Source organism: Elephas maximus, chromosome 4, assembly GCF_024166365.1.
Source record: "Elephas maximus indicus isolate mEleMax1 chromosome 4, mEleMax1 primary haplotype, whole genome shotgun sequence".
Taxonomy (NCBI): domain Eukaryota; kingdom Metazoa; phylum Chordata; class Mammalia; order Proboscidea; family Elephantidae; genus Elephas; species Elephas maximus.
Genome location: NC_064822.1, coordinates 157,262,303 through 157,273,883, shown reverse-complemented (window position 1 = coordinate 157,273,883; position 11,581 = coordinate 157,262,303). Strand labels below are relative to the sequence as shown.

Below are 11,581 nucleotides of genomic sequence, written 5' to 3'. Positions count from 1 at the left end.
TCTTTATGGGAGCAGATAGCCAGCTCTTTCTCCTGTGGAGCCACTGGGTGGGTTTGAACTGTCAACTTTTGGGTAGCAGCCGAGCACGTAACTGTTGCACCACCAGAGCTCCTTTCATGAAAATTATAATGTAATAATATGTTGAATATCTTGAAACCACTTTCCAACCTAAGTATCAGAATAGTGCCAATAACTTACATTTCCCTGCTTGTTCCTCCTCTATCCCAACACTTTCTTTCTTCTACCACCTGCCAGATGTAGTCATTATCTTGAAATTTGCATTTACCAGAGAGAGGACGTTTCAGATCTTCCAACCTGTTTGTGATACTGTGTGTGAGGGAGAGGTGGTATATTCTCAGAGAGGCAGCTTAGTGTTCAGGGCTTATTTTGCCACTGCTGAACACACTCAGTTATCTGTGACTGTGCTTGTTTCCATATAGGAGCACAACCTATACACAAATGTAATTGCTCCTGAAGAGATGACAGACCAGAGGCTTTATGGGTGTGGGCCTGAAGTCAGGTACCTCCGTTGGCAGGAGCCAGCTGTAAGACTTACAGGCAAGTAACTGAACCTCTTTGACCCTCAGTTTCCTCATCTTTAAAACGGTGATGAAACCAAAAGTGCCCACATCCCGTAGTGGGGTTAGAAGAATACTGTTCAGTGGTCTAGCTATCACTAAGGAAATACCCAGGTTGTCTCTAAATTTGGCAATCAATGTTATTTCTCTTTTTGCTCTTTCCTTTTTATTGTCTTTCCTCACTCTTCACCACTGGTTCCTACATGTTCGCCAATATTATATATAGGTCCATCAGAAGACAAACAACTCAAACACTGACTATTTTTGGCAAGATATAATATAAATCAGAATTCTAGCTTGAAATTCTAAGTGCCTATAATGAGGAAAACCAATGGAAATCAAACGTAGTCGTAAGAACCGATTTACTCATTTTTCTGTGTTGGTGGTATCTGACTGCGTGTGCATGCGTGCGTGTGTGTGTGTGCATATGTGTACCTTTTGTGAGTTTACCAAAGGGAAGGGCATTCACCTGTAAACTGCTGCCTTTATCGAATTACCTAGAAAACAAATCTTAGGGATTTTTTTTCTGAACTAACTGAGTACATGAAACTAACTGAACTAACTGAGCTCATTCGTTCAATAAAGTGTTCGGCAAATATTTATTTGCTTTAAATCTCACCACCACTGGCACTATGGTACTATGAAACAAGTGTGTTTTTAGGGGCTTGTGATAAACCATACATGCTAGGAGATATACAAGATGTCTTTTTTGTATGTGAGATAATTTTCAAGTTATGTTTTCATCACAAAGTTAGTAAATTTAAGAACTGTTATTACCCATTTGTAACAGAAACATTAAAGATTTACGAAGAGAATGATATATTTCCTTAATAGATAAAGAATATACCAGATGGAACTAAAATATACTGAGTGTCTTCCATGACTGCCAGGCCCTTTGTACGTGATACTTCATTTATTCCTATGACTCTGAGAGATAGGTGTTCATATCCTCATCTTACTGGTGAAGAAACTGGGGCTCAGGAAGGTTATGGGATTTGTTCGTGTTTCAGGCTAGTAAGAGGCACAACGAGCATTAAGCAACATTCAAGTCTTACTCCAAAGTTTCTTCTCCTTTCTTCTATTTGAAACTTTCTCTTTCAAATCAATAAGAAATCAGACGACCATTCTCATATGTGTTCAATATTGTTTATGAAGTTCTGGTCAATGCAAAAAGATAGAAAAAGAAATCAAAAGAGTTCATATTTGAAAATAAAATGTTATTTTTAGGTATTAGGATTTCAAATTAAAAAAACACAACTTAAAGGAATAATAATAATTAAAAAAAACTATAAGCATCAATAAAGAAGGTGAATCAAAGTAAATGTACACAAATAACTAGAAGCCCTTTTCTCCACGTCAGAATAACAAAATAATATTTAAGGCGAAGTATTCTTATAAGAGAGGTGCATGTCCTATTTAATATAAACAAAACTGTAAAACTTTACTAATATCAGAAAAGACAAATGGAGGAGCTTATTACATCCTTGAAAATAAAGATAAATCAGAAAGACTTCTATTTCTATTCCTGCCAAATTTTTAGATTCGACATAATCCAACTAAACAATTTCAGTAGGATTTTTGAACTTAACCATGATGATAATGGTCATCTGCCAAAAACCAACCAACGAAGAAACTATCATTTACTGAGCACTGATGGTATACCAGATACTACTCAGAATGCTTGACACACAATACATACAATATGTATCTCACTTAATCTTCACATAAAATACGTCGGTTTCTCTATGATCCTCATTTTACAAATAAGAAAACAGAGGCCAAGGGAAGTTAAGTAGCTTGTCCAGCTTCACACAATACCTAGCGATTGCAGAGTGACCCCATAGAACGCGGCAGAACTGCCTCCATAGTGTTTCCAAGGCTGAAATCTTCATGGAAGCAGACTGCCACATCTTTCTCCCAAGGAGTGGCTGGTGGGTTCCAACGGCCGACCTTTCAGTTGACATTTGAGCTGTTGAACACTCTGCCACCAGGGCTCCTTAAAATGAATACACAGAGGGTAAAACTAATGGTGGAAGATGAGGGGGATTGTGTTTATTTAGTCTGGAGAGGAAAAAGCTACAGGGTGAATAAATAGTTATCTTTTTTTTTTTTTAGTTATACAAGTATATGAAAAAACTATTATCCTGAGCAAAGCTAGATCATTCTGTCTCTCTGATAGATGATAAACTAAGAGGAATATGGTTAAATCATTTCAAGAAATGCTAATTAATATAGAGCCTTGAAAAACTTCAGTGCAGAGTAACAAGGAAACAAAGGAACCCGTGTTTGTATGTCTTTTTGAACAATTTAGAAAACTGCCTATCTTGTGGCTTAGTCATAGAATAGCAGGTGACTGAGTCCTTGATTAGAATGATAGGTTTATAGACTCTTAGAACTGAAAAATAGCCTCACTAGATTAAAGTTTCTTATTTACATGTTTTGTAGATTTCTGTTGCTCCCCACCTACCAACTGCATGTACAAAGGAATGCAGACGCTATGATGCCTCGAAAGTTAGAGTTCCAATTTGGCCAAGGGAGTAGAGCTTTTTTTTAAAGTTTCTGCTCAGAAAACAAGGACAGATCTTAGTGATATGGTATGAAAAAGCTAACTAAATTAGATCAGTACAGTTAGACAGTGTTGTACTGTGTTTTTTAAGCTTTTTCAGGTTACAGACGAAAACTTATCTTTTATCCTAAGAAAAATGCATGTAGGTACATACTCCCATACATGGTATCCAGGTCTCCAAATACAGTGGCTAAGGTGGAGGTCATGTGGTATGGTGATTAGGAGCACAGTAGTTGGATTTCTATCTTCCTCTCCCACCTACTAGCCTTAGAATGCTTGAGAATGCTAGTTAATTTCTCCAAGTCTTACTTTCACCATTTCTAAAATATGGATAACATCTTTAGAATGAACCTGTTTTAAAAAATTTTTATTGTTTTAAGTGAAAGTTTACAAATCAAGCCAGTCTTTCATACAAAAATTCATATACACCTTGCTATATACTCCTAATTGCTCTCCCCTTAATGAGACAGCACACTCCTTTCCTCCACTCTCTATTTTTGTGTCCATTCTGCCACTTTCTGACACCCTCTGCTCTCTCATCTCCCCTCCAGATAGGAGATGCCAACATAGTCTCCTGTGTCTACTTGATCCAAGAAGCTCATTCTTCACCAGTATCATTTTCTGTCCCATAGTCCAGTCCAATCCCTGTCTGAAGAGTTGGCTTTGTGAATGGTTCCTGTCTTGGGCTAACAGAAGGTCTGGGGACCGTGACCCCCGGGGTCCTTCTAGTCTCAGTCAGACCATTAAGTCTGATCTCTTTATGAGAATTTGAGGTATGCATCCCACTGCTCTCCTACTCCCTCAGGGGCTGTCCCTTAAGCTCCCTGTCAGGGCAGTCATCGGTTGTAGCCAGGTACCATCTAGCTCTTCTGGTCTTAGGTCGATGCAGTCTCTGGTTTATGTGGTCCTTTCTGTCTCTTGGGGTCATAGTTACCTTGTGTCTTTGGTGTTCTTCATTCTCCTTTGCTCCAGGTGGGTTGAGTCACATTGATGCATTTTAGATGGCTGCTTGCTAGTGTTTAAGACCCCAGAAGCCACTCTCCAAAGTGAGATGCACAACGTTTTCTTAACAGATTTTATTATGGCAATTGTCTTAGATGTCCCCTGAAACCGTGGTCTCCAAACCCCCGCCCCTGGCCTTCAAAGCATTCAGTTTATTCAGGAAACTTCTTTGCTTTTAGTTTAGTCCAGTTGTGCTGACCTCTCCTGTATTGTGTGTTGTCTTTCCCTTCACCTAAAATAATTCTTATTTATTTATTTATTTTTTACTATCTAATTAGTGAAAAGCCCTCTTGCTCCCACCCTCCCTCCCCCTCTCATAACCATCAAAGAATATTCTCTATTTAAACTATTTCTCCAGTTATTATAACAGTGGTCTTATACAATATTTGTCCTTTTGCAACTGACTAATTTCACTCAGCATAATGCCTTCCAGATCCCTCCATGTTATGAAATGTTTCATGAATTTATCACTGTTCTTTATCTTTGTGTAGCATTCCACTGTGTGACTATACTGTAATTTATTTATCCATTCATCTAGCATGAAACATTTTTGTGAAAATCAAGTAAGTAGAAAAAGCAAGTAAGTAAGTAAATAAATAAATAACAAACCTCCTGGCACATAGCAGATGCTATAGAAAAGTGTTTTTCCAATTGCATGTTATGACCCACTAGAAGAATTTGGTAGTAAAATTGGTTCAGTGGCTCAAAATTAATGTAAAAAATGAAATAAAATAGAGAATGTTCATTGTACTTAGCAAGTATTGCTTTGGAAAATTTTTGTTTCGGTTATATTTATATTTGTGTGAGTGAGAGTTTGGTGGAGGCACTCAGGTTCCGGGTAGTGATATAAAATATTTCTTTGTGGATCATGTTCAGAAACCTGTGGTTATTATTGCTTACTATTTTTTGGTGTTTAGCTTCACCCTGTTTTATTTTTCTAGTGGTTGCTGTAGGACCACAATACGCATCCCCATCCCACCACTGTCTACTCTGAGTTGACATGACACTGCTTCACATATAAGGCAAAACAACTCCACAACAATATATCACCATCCACCCCCTCAAGCCTTAGGTGCCATGGTCCTGAACATTTCACTTCTATAAAAAAAAAATATATATATATATATAATGCTACAAATTGCACAAGATCATTTTTGCTTTAAACCATCAACTTTCTTCCAAATAAATTGAGCAAAAACAAAAAGAAAACATCTATATTTACCATCTCTAGTGTTCTTTTTATAGATTTGAGCTTTTATCCTCTACCATCCTCCCTCAACCTAAACCTCCTTTAGTATCTCCTGTAATGCGGATCTTTTGGCAATAAACTCAGCCTCGATAATCTGATCCACACAATTAAAGGACACTTTTGCTGGTTGTAGAACTCCAGCCTGACTATTTCCCTTCCTCAGCACCTCCATTGCCCTCTTGCCTACTTTGCTTCTGATGAAAAGTCAGCCAGTATCCTCATCATTGTTTCCTTGTATGTAATCTCTCCCATTCACGCATTACACATAAGATTTTCTCTTTATCCTTGGTTTTCATCAATTTGGCCATAAAGTGCCATGGTATTGTTTTGCTTGTATTCATTTTGCTTGATATTCATTGAAATTCTTTTATCTAGGGGTGAATATTTCTAATCAAATTTGGAAGTTGTTCAGTCATTAGCTCTTCAAACATTTCCTCTCTACTTGTCAGCTGAGACTCCAATTACATGTACGTTAAACCATTTGATTTATTCCTTAAATCAGTGATGCATTCTCTGTTCTTTTTTCTTTTCAATCTTTTACCTCTCTGAGTTTCAGGCTGAAAAATCTTTACTGACATGTCTTTAAATACATTGATTCTTTCTTCTGAAGTGTACAGTTTTCTTGCATTAGCTTGAGCCCACAAAAAAGTAGATACAAATATAGGACTAGACTTTTAAAAGATTCATTGGGAAAAATATCTGTGAAGAATAAAGGAAAAGGGATCAGAAGATGGTAGACAGAAACTTCGGGTCACAAAAAAGTTTGATAGCTGTGAAGATGGGGAAAAAGCACAAAGATTTTATAGGAAATATCTAGGACACTAATACAGGTCTAAAAAAAATGCCAGGCTGATGGGGAATTCTCAAGCCAAAGTCATACATTAGAAGAATCCAGCAGCCCACAGAAATGGGTCTGTGAGTGCCCTTGGTACCCTTGACATTGTCAGCCACTGACTGGGGGAAACCTATGGAAAGCTTGGCCTTGATGAGATTGCCATGATAGACCCAGAAAACAGAAGCAAGGCAATCAATTTTGCTCCCCATAGAAGGAGACTTGAGCAGTGCATATTTATGAGAAACCTATGGCTATTAAGCCCATTTAGTGCATTTTTTAATTTTAGGTATTGTATTTGAAGTCCTATAATTTCCCATTTGGTTGTTTTTTAGTGTTTCTGTTTTATTCCTGGAAAACTCTATCTTTTCACCCATTATATTAATCTTTTCCTGTAAGTTCTTATACAAATTTATAATAGTTATTTTAAAATCCTTGTCTGCTAATTCCAACAGCGAGATCATCTTTTGGTCTTATTTTTTAGACTGCTTTCTCTTAAAAAGGGGTCACGTTTTCCTGTTTTTTGGGCACATTTCATAATTTTTTTAAAATTGTATCTTGGATATTGCATTTAAAGAAAAGTGGAGACTGAAGCACACTCTTGTTTTGTTTTGTTTATTGTCCCGATAGGGTAGGTTCTTTCTTCTGTCTTTTGGTCAGGGTGAGAGATTGACCATTGAGCGATCTCCTGGAGGAGCGTTGAGCTGGTGCTGGAACACAGCTTTATTAGATTAAATCCATCTGTGATTAACCCTACTCTCAATCTACTTCAAAGCCGTTTTGACCTTGCCAGTATTTAAACTCAGAAAAGGAGGGATTATTATGCTGTAGTTTCTCTGGTGAATTGAAATCCACCAGAGCTTTGGCATTCAAGCATCATGAGAATGTGAGTAACTATGTGATTACTTGCTGTTTTTGCCTCTCCTCTGCTGATTCCTATTCACTATAATTTGGGAGCTGAGGTAGGGAGAACTTTCTCAGACTGAGAAATTTGTTTTTCATTTGAGGTTTTTCATACTCTAGTCTTCCCTGTCAGCCTTTCTGGTTGATCTTGATTGATTTATCCTCTTTCTGCCAAAGCCTCCCAAGCTACAACATGCTGGCTTCTCCATCCACCCAGACCTAAACCAGGAGTTTGCCCCAGGTAAGGGAGCTTCCTGCCTAAGAAGGGATTGATTGTTCCTCTCTGAAATTCAATTCATCAAGGCTTCCTTGCATCCACCACTCTACTAGGTTTACAAAAAGAATGATTTTTATTTTGCCCAGGTTTTTCTTATTGTTACCATATGAGTAAAGGTCTTGCCTGAAAGAAAAACTCTATTATTGTCAAACCTCAATTTACAACATTGTGTTACAGTGTTAAGTCTTCAACTTATACTTAATATATTTTCCTAGCCCATATGGAACTATTTTCAGGAGGTTCCAGGATCTCAAAGAGATTATAAGAGTCTGCTCTTTTGGGAATTTATTATTGTTATTTAATATTAATACTACAAAACAAAATAGACAATACTACAAAGAATATCATTGAACCAAAAGAGTCATTTATGATTTCTTCAGAATAATTTCCCAGAACAAGAATTGCTGGGTCGTGTATATTCTAAAGTCATGATAAATATCTGACCAAAGTACCCTCAGGAAAATTTGCACCAATATATCCCTTGACCAGTACTGTAAAAGATACCATTTCTTGAAACTATACCAATTAAAAATATATATATATTTAGAAGTAAGTGTGATAGTTTGTTGTTGTTAGGTGCCATTGAGTTGGCTCTGACTCATAGCGACCCTTTATAAAACAGAACACCACCACGTCCTGCGCCATCCTTAGAATCATTGCTATGCCTGAGCCCATCATTGCAGCCGCCGTGTCAGTCCATCTCATTGAAGGTTTTCTTCTTTTATTGACCCTCTACTTTAGCAAGCATGAATTCTGCCTTAGTTATCTAGTACTGCTATAACAGAAATACCACAAATGGACGCCTTTAACAAAGAAAAATTTATTCTTTCACAGCCTAGAAGGCTAGAAGTCCTAATTCAGGGAGCCAGTTCTAGGGGAATGTTTTCTCTCCCTGTTGTTTCTGGGGAAGGTCTTTGTCATCAATCTTCCCCTGGTCTAGGAGATTCTCAGTGCATGGACACTGGTTCCACAGGATGTGCTCCACTCCCGGTGCTTCTCTCTTGGTAGCATGAGGTCCCTCTCCTATCTGCTTGATTCTGTCTTTTATGTCTCAAAAGAAATTGACTCAAGATACAACCTAATCTTATAGATGGAGTCTGGCCCATTATAACATAACTGCAACTAATCCTGCCTCATTAACATCATAGAGGCCAGGATTTATCACACGTAGGATAATCATATCAGATCACAAAATAGTGGACAACCGCACAATACTAGGAATCATGGCCTGGCCAAGTTGACACACATTTTGGGGGTACACAATTCAATCCATAATGATGTCCTTCTCCAGGGACTGTCCCTTCTGATACATGAGACCAAGTCTTGCCATCTTAGCTTCTAAGGAGCATTCTGGCTGTACTTCTTCCAAGACAGATTTGTTCATTCTTCTGGCAGTCCATGTTATATTTAGTATTCTTTATAATATTCATTACTGAGTACCTAATAGGAGCAATTTGCTTTAGATTCAGATATTCCTGGGTTTCCATGCTCCCAAGTCATGTGACTTGGGTAAATTACACATTCTTATAAACCTCAATGTTGTTGTTGCTAAGTGCTGATGAGTTGGTTCTGACTCATGGTGACCCCATGCAAAACAGAATGAAATGCTTCTGTCCTGCGCCATCCTCCAGTTCTTGCTATATTAAAGCCCGTTGTTGCAGCCACTGTGTCAGTCCATCTCGTCGAGTTACTTTCTCCTTTCTGCTGACCCTCTAACTCGGTCAGAATGAAGTTCTTCTCCAGGGACTGGTGCCTTGTGATAACATGTCCAAAATACATGAGAGGAAGTCTCACCATCCTTGCTTTCAAGGAGCACTCTGGCTATACTTCTTTCAAGACAGACTTGTTCATTCTTCTGGCAGTCCATGGTATATTCAATATCCTTCACCAGCACCGTAATTGAAAGGCATCAATTCTTCTTTAATCTTCCTTATACATTGTCTACCTTTCACATGCATATGAGGTGATTGAAAGCCTCATGACTTGGGTCAGGTGCACCTTCGTCTTCAAGCTGACATCTTTGCTTTTTAACAGTTTAAAGAGGTCTTTAGCAGAAGATTTGCCAAATGACATACATTGATTTCTTGACTGCTGCTTCCATGGATGTTAATTGTGGATCCAATTAGAAAGAAATTACTGACGACTTCAATCTTTTCTCTGTTTATCATGATGTTCTTTATTGGTCCAGTTGTGAGAATTTTTGTTTTCTTTGAGTTGAGATGTAATCCACAATGGAAGGCTGTGGTCTTTGATCTTCATCAGTAAGTACTTCAAGTCTTCTTCACTTTCAGCAGGCAAGGTTGTGTTATTTACATAATGCAGGTTGTTAATGAGTCTTCCTCCAATCCTGATTCCCTGTTCTTCTCCATATAAGCCAGCTTCTCAGATTATTTGCTTAACATATAGACTGAATAAGTATGGTGAGAAGATTCGACCCTGACACACACCTTTCCTGATTTTAAACCACACAGCGTCTTCTCGTTCTATTCAAAAGACTGCCTCTTGGTCTATGTACAGGTTCCACATAAGTAAAATTACGTGTTCTGGAATTCCCATTCTTCACAGTGTTATCCATAATTTGTTATGATCCACAGAGTTGAATGACTTTGCATGGTTAATAAAACACAGGTAAACATCTTTCCGATATTCTCTGCTTTCAGCCAAGATCTATCAAGATATCCATCAGCAATGGTATCCCTCATTCCATGTCCTGTTCTGAATTCATTTTGAATTTCTGTCAGTTCCCTGTCCATGTACCATTTTTGAATGATCTGCAGAAAATTTTACTTGCTTGTGATATTAATGATAATTTCCACATTCTTTTGGATCACTTTTCTTAACAATGAGCACAAATGTGGATCTCTTCCAGTCAGTTGGCCAGGTAGGCAGCTGTCTTCCAAATTTCTTGTCATAGATGAGTGAGTACCTCAAGCGCTGCATCAGTTCGTTGGAACATCTTAGTTGGTATTCCGTCAATTCCTGCAACCTTATTCTTCGCCAATGCCTTCAGTGCAACCTAGACATTTTCCTTCAATACCATCAGTTCTTGATCATATATTATGTCCTGAAATGGCTGAACATCCACCAATTCTTTTTTGGTACTGGGACTCTATGTATTCCTTCCATCCTCTTTTGATGCTTTCTTCGTCATTCAATATTTTCCCTGTGGAATCCCTCAATATTTTAACTTGAGGCTTGAATTTTTTCTTAAGTTCTTTGGCTTGAGAAATGCCGAGCATGTTCATCCTTTTTGGATTTCAAACTCCAGGTCTTCGCACATTTCATTATAATACTTTACTTTGTCTTCTCAGGCTGTCCTTTAAAATTTTCTGTTCAGCTCTTTTATTTCGTCATTTCTTTCTTTCACTTTAGCTACTTGATGTTCAAGAGCAAGTTTCAGAGTCTCTTCTGACATCCACTTTGGTCTTTTCTTTCTTTCCTGTCTTTTTAATGGCTTCTTGCTTTCTTCATGTATGATGGCCTTGATGTCATCCCACAATTCATCTGTTCTTCAGTCGTTAATGTTCAGTGCATCAAATCTATTCTTTTTTGATAGTAGAACGGGATTATTCCTCTTATACTTTTCTTTCTACGACTAGAGAGGCTAAGCATCATATTTAGACCCATGAGTTCCTATGTGAGCAGATTGCTTCCTCACAGCATCACTAACCTTCTCATCTTCCACTCTTTCCCTGCAGCCACACGGACCTTATTTCAGTTTCTCAAATGGGCCAACCTCTTTCCTGCTTTCAAACTTTTATCCCTGCTGTTTGCTCTGCCTAGAACACTCTATTCCAAAACATTTGCATAGCCAGTTTCTTCTTATGTATATTAGCCAAGGTTCTCCAGAACTACCATTTTATATTGACATGGTTAGGTTCAAAAGATCAGATCGTTATGAGCAAGTTGGTGTTATGTGGGAGCTGGAGAACCAAAAAATCTGCAGGTCAGGTGGCAGGCTGCTGGCTCACATCTCAAGAACCAAAGGTCAGATGTTGATGAGTCAGATGTAGGATCAAGAATGAAAGTGAGCCTTGCTGGAACATCCATTTTTGGTGGATGCAAGCCACACCCTCAAGCAATTCCCTTTTCAAACCATTGACTGCTCACATCAGATCATTAAATTGAGAATGATTATATCAGATCACAAAATAGAGGATGACTACATCATTAC

General features: G+C 38.0%; 1 long non-coding RNA gene across 1 annotated transcript in view; it reads right to left on the bottom strand.

Moving 5' to 3' along the window:
- Nucleotides 1–1,967: 1,967 nt before the first annotated feature.
- Nucleotides 1,968–11,581, bottom strand: part of LOC126075870 (uncharacterized) — a 52,193-nt gene continuing 42,579 nt past the window's right edge. Inside the window, exon 3 of the long non-coding RNA XR_007517307.1 lies at nucleotides 1,968–2,574. This is a non-coding gene — a long non-coding RNA (uncharacterized LOC126075870). The remainder of the gene's footprint in view (nucleotides 2,575–11,581) is intronic.